Raw genomic sequence first — 12,851 nt, 5'->3', positions numbered from 1 at the left:
CCCATGTGGCGATTTTAAGATGAGCAAAGTAAGGCGTTTACATGACTAATGCCATGCTCTGCCTACTGCCATAAGCAGTTTATTATGAACTAGTGAACCGTACTGACTCCTTCAGGGACTGGCAGATTGATATAATTGAAAAAAAACTACTTCTGCCTAGTTATTCCTGAGGTTCTTGAGTGAGTCGTTCAGCTGGTTAGTTTGGAAACTGCTGTTTTGAAGCACGTCTACATCTCAGTCTGACTCTACAACTTCTGTATCGGACAGAACATCAGAATGTCTGAGTTCCTTCGTTTTAAGTTAGTCACACTAGTGTTATTCCATTCTCACAGTAGGCCTACAATATGTTGATACGGATGTCTTCCACAAGATGGCGGGAAATATGAGGATTCTTTGACCCACTGCTTGTCTTCAAATGACACCTTATTCACTATAGTGAACAACTTCTAAATGACACCATATCCCCCTCAGAGTGCACTATATTAAATGACCCCATTCCCCATATAGTGCACTACTAAGTGGAGGGGGAATAGTCTAGGTTTAGGTTGTCAATGATTTGCCCGGGGCTATAATCCTCTGTAGCCTAATGAAGTTGCGTTTCCATGGCTACTGGAAGAAAAGGATGGTGTGATGCCCAATTACCCATCGTGTTTTTATATATATTTTTTCCTGTGTATTTGGGACTCATTACTTGTCCTTCTATATTGTCATCTCCTCTACCCATTACCACTCTTTCAGGAGAGGTTGAGGGAGGGGGAGGAAGAGAGGACAGTCACATCCTACAGGCCTGAGAAATGCCTGACTTGAGCATGGTGAGCTGGGAAATTATTTATACTGCAGGAAAGGAGGTAGGAAGGGTGGAGAGGAAAAAGGGGGATATGATGAGTGAGAAGGGAGAGGGTGAATGCCATAGAGAGGAGAAGAGGTAGATGGAAAGGGGGAGAGGCAGAAAGGCTAAGTGTTTTGGGAGGAGAACTCAGGAGGATTACATCAACTGTGCTGACTTTATTAAGCTGCAGTTGTTACTTTTTGTCTACTGCTGCTGAGCCACTGCTCTCCTGTCTTTCACTGAGACACAGAGGTCTGATTTGGAGGGAACTGTCCTACCTTCAGTCTGCTGCTGGCATGGTCTCCTCTCCTAGAGGTCCAGGGTGTCTTACCCTGTCTTCATCATGGGCATGTCTGCTGTGAGAGCCCCCTGTCAGCTCCAGCATCGGGCTACTAGGGTCAGATCAGCCAGATGGGTCTGAGACCATAAGACCTTCCTGACCCTGCTGTATGTTTGTGTTAGTTAGAAAAATGAGTTTAAGTATCACTGCAGATTTGATTTTAAAACCACATTGTGGACAACTCCAATTGCGTTTTGAGATACTAAAAACATTCATGATCAAAAATGGTACAAGCATCATCTATAATACATGACATCTATGCATAAACAAAGTACAGTGGATAAAAGGATGATAGGATGTCAGGCTTTGGCACAGGCATTTACACTAAGGCATGAGCTTCAGTTTCAATGGAACCATCGTTACATAAAGTACAAACGCGTTAATCTAGGGGAGTGTTTGTGCATCAACCAGACTCGAGCGAGAGGGGCCACTCCACATCTACATTTTGCAAAAGAGCTTCGATTTTGCTGGGATAAAACGGTAAGTACATAAGGTTATATCCCCAAAGTGCATTTAAAAAGGCTTGTTACTTTCAGGTTCATTTATCAGTTACCACTTTAGTTCATTGTGTTCTAAAAGTGCTCATTCAAAAGCATTACTGTCACTTCTAGGATATACTCTATCAGTGAGCTGAGTCATATGGTTGGAGTTAAAAAAGGCTTTGACGTGGTGTATAAATACACCTCTACATAGATGTTCATTTGGAATGCTGCAAAATCTCTACCAATTAAAAGAAAATGCATAGCCACTGGTGATGCAATATAGTTTTCAAGCCCATATCGCCTTGAATAGTAGCATATGGCATGTACAGTGCATTCGGAAAGTATTCAGACAAATGTGCATGTGTCAGCATATGGTCTCACAAGGGCTCTGAGGATCTCATGTCGGTACCGAATGGCAGTCAGGCTACCTCTGGCGAGCACATGGAGGGCTGTGCGGCCCCACAAAGAAATGCCACCCCACACCATGACTGACCCACCGCCAAACCGGTCATGCTGGAGGATGTTGCAGGCAGCAGAACGTTCTCCACGGCGTCTCCAGACTCTGTCACGTCTGTCACATGTGCTCATGTGCTCAGTGTGAACCTGCTTTCATCTGTGAAGAGCACAGGGCGCCAGTGGCGAATTTGCCAATATTGGTGTTCTCTGGCAAATGCCAAACGTCCTGCACGGTGTTGGGCTGTAAGCACAACCCCCACCTGTGGACGTCGGGCCCTCATACCACCCTCATGGAGTCTGTTTCTGACCTTTTGAGCAGACACATGCACATTTGTGGCCTGCTGGAGGTCATTTTGCAGGGCTCTGGCAGTGCACCTCCTTGCACAAAGGCGGAGGTAGCGGTCCTGCTGCTGGGTTGTTGCCCTCCTACGGCCTCCTCCACGTCTCCTGATGTACTGACCTGTCTCCTGGTAGCGCCTCCATGCTCTGGACACTACGCTGACAGACACAGCAAACCTTTTTGCCACAGCTCGCATTGATGTGCCATCCTGGATGAACTGCACTACCTGAGCCACTTGTGTGGGTTGTAGACTCCGTCTCATGCTACCACTAGAGTGAGAGCACCGCCAGCATTCAAAAGTGACCAAAACATCAGCCAGGAAGCATAGGAACTGAGAAGTGGTCTGTGGTCACCACCTGCAGAACCATTCCTTTTTTGGGGGTGTCTTACTAATTGCCTATAATTTCCACCTTTTGTCTATTCCATTTGCACAACAGCATGTGAAATTTATTGTCAATCAGTGTTGCTTCCTAAGTGGACAGTTTGATTTCACAGAAGTGTGATTGACTTGGAGTTACATTGTGTTGTTTAAGTGTTCCCTTTATTTTTTTGAGCAGTGTATAATAATGCGAATGTATGCTTGTCCCAACCAAGCACCTGAGCTAACTGGCTAAAGTTGGCTAGCTAGCTACTTCCAGACACAAATGAGAGAACACCTCACTCTGACCATTTTACTCACCGTAGCAGAGCTGGTTAGACTGTTTACATGTTATCTAGAGCTTTCTTGACTAACTAAACTCAGCAAAAAAGAAACGTCCTCTCACCGTCAACTGTGTTTCTTTTCGTCAAACTTAACGTGTAAATATTTGTATGAACATAAGATTCAACAACTGAGACATAAACTGAACAAGTTCCACAGAGCTGTGTGTAGCCACCAAAAAAACGATATGAAGGTAAAAAGTCAGTCACTCATCCACTCCTCCAATGGCATGACATCCTCCTAGCAGCTAGCTAGCTATCTAGCTAATGTTAGGCTCTGTGTTTTTAACTTGCTAAATAAATACAGTAGCAAATTAGCCACGTTATGACTGACTTGTGATCATTGCCCTTGCTGTTTTAATTGTATTGACATTCCCAGCCTTAGTTACATTCGTCCATTTTTGTCCAGAATATTCAGTCATTGAAACTAAAACAGTGCATCCTGAATGGAGGCAGCAAACAATATACCAGGCCAGCTGTGATTTACAACCTGATAGCAATATTTGTTGGACTACCAAGAAATGTATAGGTGAATTATATTAATCATGCATTGATCTGCATCCATCTATTCTGCCAAAAATGCCTTAGTGTACGTCATGGAACGTTGAGTCAAATATAACCTATTTTTTAAACTTATATTAAGTTGGTTTTGTTGTATATTTTTGACTGATATTAGATTGCCTGTTTCATATCTGCAAAGTAGTTAAAACGCTGTCAGTTCCACTTTAAACGTTAGGTCACCGGTTACTTTGTGGGCTAAACATTAATTTATTTTTTGCAATGGGAAGTAATAGTTGTACATTTCAATTGGGAAATGCTTAATGGTTGTGTTTTTGTATTCTTATGATTGGGACGTACTGGTTTACTAGGTCAGAGTTTATGGACTGCTTATCCTAAAGCATCATGCTGTGTGTGACTGCTGTCTTTCCATCGGCCCTATCCAGTGGTGTAGTGGTGCTTTAACATCATACTGTGTGTGACTGCTGTCTTTCCATCGGCCCTATACAGTGGTGTATTGGTGCTTTAACATCATGCTGTGTGTGACTGCTGTCTTTCCATCGGCCCTATGTAGTGGTGCTTTAACATCATGCTGTGTGTGACTGCTGTCTTTCCATCAGCCCTATGCAGTGGTGTAGTGGTGCTTTAACATCATACTGTGTGTGACTGCTGTCTTTCCATCGGCCCTATGCAGTGGTGTTTTAACATCATGCTGTGTGTGACTGCTGTCTTTCCATCAGCCCTATGCAGTGGTGTAGTGGTGCTTTAACATCATACTGTGTGTGACTGCTGTCTTTCCATCGGCCCTATGCAGTGGTGGAGTGGTGCTTTAACATCATGCTGTGTGTGACTGCTGTCTTTCCATCAGCCCTATGCAGTGGTGTAGTGGTGCTTTAACATCATGCTGTGTGTGACTGCTGTCTTTCCATCAGCCCTATGCAGTGGTGCTTAACATCATGCTGTGTGTGACTGCTGTCTCTCCATCAGCCCTATGCAGTGGTGTAGTGGTGCTTACCATCATGCTGTGTGTGACTGCTGTCTTCCCATCAGCCCTATGCAGTGGTGCTTTAACATCATACTGTGTGTGACTGCTGTCTTTCCATCGGCCCTATGCAGTGGTGTAGTGGTGCTTTAACATCATGCTATGTGTGACTGCTGTTTTTCCATCGGCCCTATACAGTAGTGTAGTGGTGCCTGGAGAAGTGGGTATACTCTAATTCTGCCAAAATGTTCCCAAACGGTCCACCAGTTTAGGAAAGGCACGTGTGAAAAATCCTATGTTTTCCTATAGATTATTCAGATTTTCACTCTCAAAATTGCACTTTTTTTCTAAGTCCACAACAATGCTTAAACCACATCAAATCTGTTTGGGTGGGCCTGTGAAGGCCTGGCTTCCCAGTGGGCGGGCCTGTGTCCACCCAGGCTCATCCATGTCTACACCCCTGACGCAAACAGCTGATGATAATTGCCACCCATGACCTTCATGATAGTGTGTGCCAGGTGGGCAATTTGGCATACTTTGATGCCATATCTCCGGATAATCTCTATGGCTGCACTGTAGAAGAAGAGCATTATTTTCTGGTCAACTCCAAAACCCCTGAGTCTAAGTAGGAAATAGAGGCATTGTTGGACTCTGCAGCAGACCCTCTCTATTTGGACCTTCCAGCACAGCACGTTGTCCATGTGTACACCCAGGTACTTGGGGTCAAACACCATTAAGATTGAGATGGTTCTCATCACACCACTTGACTAACTTTTTTGAATCGCTGACCTGTACACAGTAGTTTCAGCATCTTTATACAGCAGACCAAAAATGGCGGTATCATCAAAAAAGTTGACAATATAATTATAAGGATTACTCTAGTGCATTCGTTTGTGTACAGTGTGAATAACATTTGGTGAACTCACACAACCCTGTGGGGCTCCTGTGCTAATGTCTCTAGCCTCAGAGGGTACTGTTAACTCTAACCTGCTGAGTACAGCTAGTCAGAAATTAGTGGTACCACCTTATGCATAGGGGTTGACGCCCATCCGCTTTAACTGGCTGAGTAGGACATGTGGCTGTATTGAACGCTGAAATCAATAAATAACAGTCTAGCATAAGCCTTGGAGTTTTCCAGATGCTTAACAATGAGATGCACTATGGTGTTGATTGCATCATGAATCCCATGACTTTACTTATAGATCCTTTATCAATTTGCCAAACACGGTTCACATCTGAACGGAGCTCGCACACCATTATCTTTTCAAAACACTGGGCGTCAGGGCAACAGGTCTAGTCATTATTTTCTTTTGGACAAAGCTTTTTGGGGACTGGAGTGATAATGGCCTTTTTCCACAGAGATGGGACAGTATGGGAGTCTACAGACCTCTGAAAGATAGGGCACCAAGCCAGAGTCAGTTCCTCTGCATATGTTTTTAGAAGAAAAGCAGAGATGCCATCAGGACCTGTTGCCTTATTCGTACAGGTGTGCTTGAAGACTCCAGTGACAACTATAGGGTTGATTTCCAACCTACGAACACAACCATCAATAACAATGGAGTCAATCACATTATCACACTCAACAGAGAAGTAATATGCATCAAATCTTGCATGCAAAAACATGTAATTAATTGGCTTTGGTCAGCTCATCTGGTGTGTGCAAGGATTTTTTTTTGCAGGTTCACGTTGGTGATTGTTCTCCTTGACTCCCACAGTTTTTTGGAGTTCATTGTAAGGAAATGTTTTTCGTTGATTCCTTGTTTTGTTTCCTTATCTGACTGAGATTTTGGTTGAGCTCCTTTTGCACACATTTCAGTTGTTGTTGGTCCTTGTTTTTGAATGTTTGCCTCTTGCAGTTGATACAGTCCTTTACCTCCATTGTGATGTGCGGTTTGTTGTTTGGGTGTGCCTTGGTTTCTGGGTATCACAGAGTCAACACAGAAATGTATGTTGTCTGTGACAATCAGTATTGACCTGTGCATGTCTAATTCATGAAAAATGCCCCAATCTGTACATAAAATACATCCCTTAAGTGATTCGATGCTGTCCTCAGTCCACACATTCACAGATTTCACAAGGGGTTTACTGCTATAAGGTAAGTTTCGAAGGATCTGGACAGTGCTGTGATAAGAGTTCATCACAATTTTCCATGAAGAAAAATTGTTGGAAAAAGTATTTATCATTTTGTTGCAATGTTTTCATAAACCATGTACAATATTTGATTGGCAATAAAAAAAAGCCTCATGTTGATGTTGGTCACATTACTGCTGAGATAGTAGTGCTGTGCACACTGTGCAGTTCCAAAATAATCCAAATGGTGGCAGCCTAAACCACAAATTAATGTTTTACATGAAAAGATATTGTAGTTACGTGCAATATGTCAGGATTGGGATTTTAGGCTGTCATCCTTCGGATTATGTTGGAACTCCAAAAACTCATTAGTAGTAGGCTTGTATTATAACTGTAGATTAGTTGGGAGGGCACAAAACACACTTGAAAATCATGATTTTATAATAATTGTGGTAATAAATCATAGATTCCAAGGTCAATTAGCTACAGGACAATATTTCTACCTAATTAATTACACAAAAACAAGTACACCCCCTCCAACACCCCTGAAGTAACAACCCTTCACAATTTTACACACATGTACATACCAGCATACAATACTTTCTCCAAATAAATATTCACAATGTTTGCGAGGTATATTACACAGTACTAGGATGTTAGTCCATCCATAAAGATTAGAAATTAAACAAAATTAAACTGTATGTGCAAACCTGTCTATGACTTCACTCTTTCCCAAGCGTGTTAGTATGTATATCTTTGTCAATTGTCATGATGCATTCTATCTTGAGTCATTGGTCTCCTAAGCCAAGTATGCAGTGGTGTAAAAATACTTTAAAGTACTACTTAAGTCGTTTCTTGGGGTATCTGTACTTTACTTACTATTTCTTGGGGTATCTGTACTTTCCTTACTATTTCTACTTTTGACAACTTTTACTTCACTACATTCCTAAAGAAAATTCTGTACTTTTTACTCCATACATTTTCCATGACACCCAAAAGTACTCTTTACATTTTGAATGCTTAGCAGGACAGAAAAGGCTCCAATTCGCACACTTATCAAGAGAACATCCCTGGTCATCCCTACTGCCTCTGATCTGGCGGACTCACTAAACACAAATGCTTTGTTTTTAAATGATGTTGGAGTGTGACCCTGGCTATCCGTAGATAAATAAAAAACAAGAAAATTGTGCCGTCTGGTTTGCTTAATATAAGGAATTTTAAATTATTCATACTTTTACTTTTGATACTTAAGTATATTTTAGCAACTACATATACTTTTGATACTGAAGTATATTTAAAACCAAATACTTTTAGACTTTTACTCAAGTAGTATTTTACTGGGTGACTTTTACTTGAGTAATTTTCTATTAAGCTATCTTTACTTTTATTCAAGTATGAGATTTGAGTACCTTTTCCACCAGTGGAGGTATGTAGATGTCTTAATGCACTGAAAGATCTCTCACAAATGCTAACTGGGATGGTCAGCGCGGCCTGTATGATTACCTGCAGTGATGGGAACATATCAGGGTCTAACAATTTATACACACAGGACATGTCGGAAGTGGCATCTTTCTTTTTTTGAGAGATAATGTTTAGCAGGGACTTCTTCGTCTGGCTTGAGAGGAATATGCCATGCTTGTATTGTATGGGGCCTCCCCTCTCTCTATGTTCTCCTGTGTTCTCACTCTGTCCTGTCTGCTCCCCTCTCTTCCTTGCTGTCTGAAGTTCTGCTTCCCTGGATCTCCTATATTATTACAGAGACGGCATAGTATCAGTGCCGTAGCAATATGGAGAATTCTAAACACCTAATAAATATACACACGCACACATACACACACAATATGAACAGGCAAATAATGTTTACGTGAATTGAGCTGAAGGTCAAATCTGGGATAATTTCTGTTCCTTAATGATATTAGCAGTTCACTCAATCTTAAACCTGGTTAACATTCAAATGTTTTACCCTTCACTAACCACAATACCTGTGTTCATGATGAAACATGCTGAAATAAGCCGCTTATGATTCCCACACATGCCAGCGTCACTCTTGCTAGCAATCTGGCCATCCAGAATCAGGCTGACTTATGCCCCATGGAAGCACGCACATTGTTTTCGTGACTTTGTCAGCCACTTTGCCATCTATGTAGCTACTGTTAGAATGTAAACACACAATCTATTCACTTACTCCTACAAGTACAACAACCGTCTCTGTGTTTGCTGAGCTGCATTTTCAATTCCGTATGTCCATCTTCTAGAAATTGGAAAAACTATCCAGCTGTTTTTTCAACAGATAACGTAGGGTTAGCTAGCTAATTGAGCTGACGTTAACAAAAGTGGCTAATGCCATGTTAGACACGTTAGCCTCAAGTAAGCTAGCTATCTTTATTACTATTTGTTTTTGTGCATATTTGGACAGTACTTGATTAGAGAGTAATTGGTTAGTTAGTGATACTTTGTCGGGTGGTAACAGAGCTCCAGCAGTTGGATTCAATGTCCAGATAGCTAATCAATAACTGTACAGTCAAAACCCTGCTCAAAAAATCTCCTAGGTTGCTAATGAAGCAGCACTGCTAGCTAGACTGGGTAGTCCCTCACTTTAGTTAGTTAGCTTAACGTTATATGTCATTGCAGCTTTTGAGTCAACATGTTGAAATGTAAGTTACTCAAATCTGGCTTACTGTGAGGTCAATAACTTTGAATAACATAATCATGGGCTAACAGAATGTGCTGTAGTAAAAACAAGCTAACAAAGTTTACCTCCGGTTCTCCTTCTCATCTTTGCACTCTCCCCCTCAGAGAATGAACAGTTGCCAGCGAGCGTCGTAAAAAATGTTTTTGGGATGAATCAAAAATGACTTTGGAAAACCACTTTGACCCCGCAGAAATGCTGGTTTTAGGCAGCACTAAAAAGGCAGGGCAGGCCAGGGCTCATGTTTAGAGTATTCATTGCAGTGTGTAATGCAGTGTAGCCTAGCTTGTTTTACAACCTCCCAGCAGGGCAAAAGACTTGGGGCTGAGACAAAGACCGGGTCTGGTGACCTTGGAGTTTGGAGTTGATGAAACCAAGATTGAACTCTTTGGCATGAATGCCAAGCGTCAAGTCTGGAGGAAACCTGGCACCATCCCTATGGTGAAGCATGGTGGTGGCAGCATCATGCTGTGGGGATGTTTTTCAGGGGTGGGGAGACTTGTCAGGATCGAGGAAAAGATGAACGGAGCAAAGTACAGAGAGATCCTTGATGAAAACCTGCTCTAGAGCGCTCAGGACCTCAGACTGGGGGCGAAGGTTCACCTTCCAACAGGACAACGACCCTAAGCACACAGCCAAGACAACGCAGGATTGGCTTCTGGATAAGTCTCTGAATGTCCTTGAGTGGCCCAGCCAGAGCCCGGACTTGGAAACCAATCGAACATCTCTGGAGAGACCTGAAAATAGCTGTGCTGCGACGCTCCCAATCCAACCTGACAGAGCTTGAGAGTATCTGCAGAAATGAATGGCAGAAACTCCAAATACAGGCGTGCCAGGCTTGTAGCGTCATACCCAAGAAGACTCAAGGCGTAAATCGCTGCCAAAGGTGCTTCAACAAAGTTGAGTTAAAGGTCTGAGTACTTTTGAAAATTTGATATTTTATAGTTTTTTATTTTTAACAAATGTGCAAAAATGTCTAAAAACATGTTTTTGCTTTGTCATTATGGGGTATTGTGTGTAGATTAATGAGAAAAAAACAATGTTTTAATCTATTTTATAATAAGTCTGCAACATAACAAAATGTGGAAAAAGTCTAGCTGTTTGAATACTTTACGAATGCAATGTGCATACTGTATTAGCACACTCACACACAAAGGGGTAGTCTCTAGCCTGTCTGAATCTTACAGCAAAATAAGGCACAAACACAGACACACACAAATATGTAGCAATGGGATGTGTGAAACACATTGGTGAATAGCTGGCTTTTTGCATGGCACGACTGGTAAAATGCTTTCAGGAGGGTGGTCATGTGTGCTAGCAAGGCAGAGGTCCTGTGTTCGAGCCTCCCTGTGAGCCTAATCAGGAGGAAGCGGTACTTGCTAAGCAAATAAAATAAAATGTATTCATAATGCCCTTCTTACCTCAGCTGATATATCAAAGTGCTGTACAGAAACCTAGCCTAAAACCCCAAACAGCAAGCAATGCAGGTGTAGAAGGAAGCAGCTTGATGTCTGTTACACAAACACACACACACCCTGTGATCAGGAGCTGGATGCCACCATTTACTTCATTAAGCACCTTCACTGTGAGGCCGCCCCCTGATTGGAGCATGAAAGTGACAGAGTGGTTGTCATGGAAAACGAGCCCCTGCGGTTCCCTAATTGCAGTGGAGAGGGTGTGTCTGCTAATGAGCAAATGTTGTGACACGTGTGTGTTATGTTTAAGAGCGTGTTTGTCACGTCTACTCCCGCTCCCCCTCTCCGGAGCTCGACGTCGCCGGTTTACTGATCACTGGTTCTCACTATCATCATTACGCACACCTGGCACCATCGTTACGCGCACTTGCACCTCATTATGTGCCTCACCTGGACTCACTTCACTGATTACCTCCCCTACATCTGTCACTACCTTTGGTTCATTCCCCAGGGATTATTAGTTATGTGTTTCATGTCCAGACGCTACTCTTGTTTTGTATCGTTCCATGTTTATTGTATTATTAAACTCACCAGCTGCATCTGCTTCTCGACTCCCAGCGTCTCCGTTACAGTGTTATTACGCCTTTCTCCTTTTTGAGTTTGGATATCTGTAGATGCTCATGTTCAAGCTAAAACAAACCATTTATCCTCAGGCCTGGAAAAAGTGGTAGCCCCATGTCCCATGATTGCTAACTTCATACTCAATCTACCTTCACTATTAGTTAAGTCGACGTTCTTAACACTGTGCACTTTCACTAACTCTCCACCCTAATTCTCCAACCTACTAACTCTCCATCTAACTCTGTCTTCACACTGACTCTGCAACTCTCTTACTCTACATCTAAACTCTACATCCAAACTCTGTACCCTATTTCCCCATCCTAGCTGGTCCTCCCCTGCTGTGAGCTGTGACTGTGCAGGAGTTTTATCGGGCTTCAGTCGGTCCAGGAGGGATTGGGAAGTTTTACAGCTTCCTTGAAGCCAGTAAAAAAATCCTGAATCTTGGTTTTCATCTCTCTCCTCTATGCACTTTCTGCCATGGTTGGTGAATCCACCCAAATCAAACTGACTGGGAGATGAAAGCCTGCACTATGCAGAGCTCTGGGATTCCTCCATGTGGATCAGTATGGTCAGGGGTGAGTTCAGAAGGGGTGTGCAACTGCAACTCAATATTAGGAAGGTGTTCTTAATGTTTTGTACACTCAGTGTATATACCCATATCACTTTTATATATATATGCATATCACTGCTATACTGTAGAGATTTGCTGGTACACCCATTTTAGGTAAGCAGGTTTCTGTCAAATTTAATAGTGTGAGTTGGCAAACAGTGCATTTCCGAAAGTATTCAGACAAATTGAATTTTTCCACATTTTGTTACGTTATTAAAGCCTTATTCTGAATTGATTTTTAAAAAAATATTTACTTATCAATCTTCACACGATACCCTGTAATTTTCACAAATGTATTACAAATAAATACAGAAATATCACATTTACATATGTCTTCAGACCCTTTCCTTAGTACATTGTTGAGGAACCTTTGGCAGTGACTACAGCCTCGAGTCTGCTTGGGTATGACGCTACAAGCTTGGCATGCCTGTATTTGGGGAGTTTCTCCCATTCTTCTTTGCAGATCCTCTCGAACTCAGTCAGGTTAGATGGGGAGTGTTGCTGCACAGCTATTTTCAGGTCTCTCCAGAGATATTCGATCAGGTTCAAGTCTGGGCTCTGGCTGGGCCACTCAAGGACATTGAGACTTGTCCCAAAGCCACTCCTGCATTGTCTTGGCTGTGTGCTTAGAGTCGTTGTCCTGTTGGAAGGTGAACCTTCACCCCCAGTCTGTGGTACTGAGTGCTCTGGAGCAGGTTTTCATCAAGGATCTCTCTGTACTTTGTTCCGTTCATCTTTTCCTCGATCCTGACTAGTCTCCCAGTACCTGCCACTGAAAAACATCCCCACAGCATGATGCTGCCACCACCATGCTTCACCG

The sequence above is a fragment of the Salvelinus namaycush genome, chromosome 26, assembly GCF_016432855.1.
Source record: "Salvelinus namaycush isolate Seneca chromosome 26, SaNama_1.0, whole genome shotgun sequence".
NCBI lineage: Eukaryota > Metazoa > Chordata > Actinopteri > Salmoniformes > Salmonidae > Salvelinus > Salvelinus namaycush.
The sequence above is the reverse complement of the archived record's forward strand: the minus strand, read 5'-3'. Positions refer to the sequence as shown.